The sequence below is a fragment of the Populus nigra genome, chromosome 7 (genome assembly GCF_951802175.1).
Source record: "Populus nigra chromosome 7, ddPopNigr1.1, whole genome shotgun sequence".
Classification (NCBI taxonomy): Eukaryota; Viridiplantae; Streptophyta; class Magnoliopsida; order Malpighiales; family Salicaceae; genus Populus; species Populus nigra.
Window position 1 is genome coordinate 4,597,763 of NC_084858.1, and position 2,562 is coordinate 4,600,324.

Here is a 2,562-nt window from a genome sequence, read left to right on the forward strand (position 1 = left end):
CTAACTCAGGGGCCTGTAAAATAGATGGCAAAAGCTTTTTATGTGAGAGTACTAAATCAACAAAGACATTACCATGAGGAATGGTTTGCAAAGCTTGTAAGGCCAATACTGATTCGTGTACGTTTTGGGGAACACACACATGCCTCTCCATCTCTTCTATCTTGGTGAAATCATAGCCATAGCTCAAAGTTATGCTTAATCCATCTTCGCAATCAAAATCACAAACATTGCTATAAGGATATTTCATTGCATCATGAAAATTGAATTCAATTTTTTCATCTCCTACTTCCATAGACGAGGTATCCTTACCACAATCAATCTTTGTGTTGGCGGTTTTCAAGAATGGTCTCCCTAACAATATAGAGTGCTGGTTGATGAATCACAAGAATCATGTTTCATATCAAGAATATAAAAATCACATGGAATAACCAAACTATCAATCTTGACTAGGACATCTTCTATCACACCAAGTGGGTAAACAAAACTACGATCCGCAAGTTGTATTACAATGCTAGTTTTATTCAAAGGCTCAAGACTAAGAGAATCATAAACATGTTTGGGCATAACACTAATGGATGCACCTAAATCGCATAAAGCTCTTTTAAAACTAGCATTACCAATAACACATGGGATAGTAAACGCACCTGGGTCTTTTTGTTTCAAAGGCAGATTCTTTTGAACAACGGCAGATACAACTTCACCCATACTTACCATTTCATGACCTTTCAGTTTGAAAGCTCTCTTGGTAGTACACAACTCTTTCAAGAATTTTGCATACTTGGGAATTTGCTTAATAGCATCAAGCAAAGGAATGTTGAGTTCCACTTTCTTGAAAACCTCTAAAATCTCTTTTTCTTTGTCTTCTTTCTTTGACCTAGAAGAACTCACAGGGAAGGGTGGAATTGTTTTAAAACTGGAATTAATTGAGTGAGGAGTTACCTTTCGAGTGTTGGTCTTTATTTCTGTTTGTGGAGGAGAAGGATGTTCCTTCTTTGTACTCAATTCAGTTTCTATCTCTTCTTCTTCCTCTATCTCAATTTGTTTCAACCTTTTCTCTTCAAGTTCTTTCCTACTTCACAGCATGATAGCACTAACATTCTCTTTTCGATTCAATGCTTGGGAGGGCAACTTTCCATTCATTTGTGCTTCCAATTTCCCTACACTTGAAGCTACTTGCCCCATTTGCTTTTTCAAGTTGTGAATACTTGACCTTGTTTCCTGTTGAAAAGACATGACATTTTGTTGTAAGGTAACAGTATTAGAAGCCAAAGTTTTCATCATCTCACGAAGATCATCATTGGATGACAACCCCATAACATTGGAGTTTGTGAATGGAGCGGGTTGTCTTGCTTGATAATTTTGTTGGGGCTGAAATCCATAGGGATGGAACTGTCGGCCTTGATTGCCTTGTTGGGATGGGTTACTGTAGTGTAAGTTGGGATGATCTCTCCATCCGGGATTGTACATGTTGGAAAATGGATCATATTTACTTTGGGGCTATCCGTTGAATGCTCCATCAATTGCATGAGCTTGTTCAATATAATCTTCTTGCATTGTTGGGCACATATCCGAAGCATGTCCTTGTAAGGAGCATATGCTACAAACTTTCACCTGCTGCACATTTCCACAAGCCAAAGAACGCACAAGAGAAGTAAGATCATTAACTTTATTTTCAAGGTTAGAAATACTTACCTCATTTACTCGTTTGTTGGAGAAGTCTCCATGAGTGCCAAACTGTTTTGAGTTGGCTGCCATGTTTGAGATCAATTGGCATGCAGCTTCGGGTATCTTTTCCACCAATGCGCCTCTACTTGCAGCATCAATGATATTACGATCAGTAGGCATCAATCCTTCATAGAAATATTGAATGAGCAGCTGATCGGGTATTTGATGATGAGGACATTGAATGCAGAGTTGCTCAAATCTTTCCCAATATTCAGAGAGTGTCTCTCCATGAGATTGCTGAATCCCACATATTTCTTTCCTTATGTTGGCAACTCGAGATGCTGGGAAATACTTCTCAAGGAAAATCTTCTTCATAGCATTCCAAGTTCCAATAGATCCTGGGAGAATAGAGAAAAGCCATGCCTTTGCTGCCCCCTTCAAAGAGAAAGGGAAAGCTTTCAACTTAACTTGTTCTTCATCAACTCCATTCGGTTTCATGCCAGCACAAACCATATGGAACTCCTTGAGATGAGTATGAGGATTGTCGATACACGACGTCGGGCGACGGCTCCCACTTTTTTTTGTTTATTTAACAAAAAGGTTTTTTTCTCGATTGGGGAAACAAAGATTTTATTGGAGTCACCATCTAGTAATTAATCCCAAATTAGACACTGGTCCCAGAGATTCGGGTACGGGGTTAGTTATGATTAAGGGAAGGTAGACACCACCCTTAAAACATCCTTTCAAAAGAAAGGTTGCCCTTACTTGTGTGTTTTTTATTTGATTCAAATGCGATTATATTTTGGGCTTATTTGTAAATTTTTTATGATTAACGTCGGTCCCTAAAAATAGGAGACACGTTAAGAATGACATCAGTCCCTAAAAATTAGGAGACTC

At 38.6% G+C, this 2,562-nt stretch overlaps 1 non-coding gene across 1 annotated transcript; it reads left to right on the plus strand.

The window, feature by feature from the left end:
* The first annotated feature begins 1,885 nt into the window (after nucleotides 1–1,885).
* LOC133700260 (small nucleolar RNA R71) lies at nucleotides 1,886–1,992 on the plus strand. Its single transcript, XR_009843361.1, has one exon. It is a non-coding gene; the product is annotated as a small nucleolar RNA R71 (small nucleolar RNA).
* The last annotated feature ends 570 nt before the right edge of the window (nucleotides 1,993–2,562 follow it).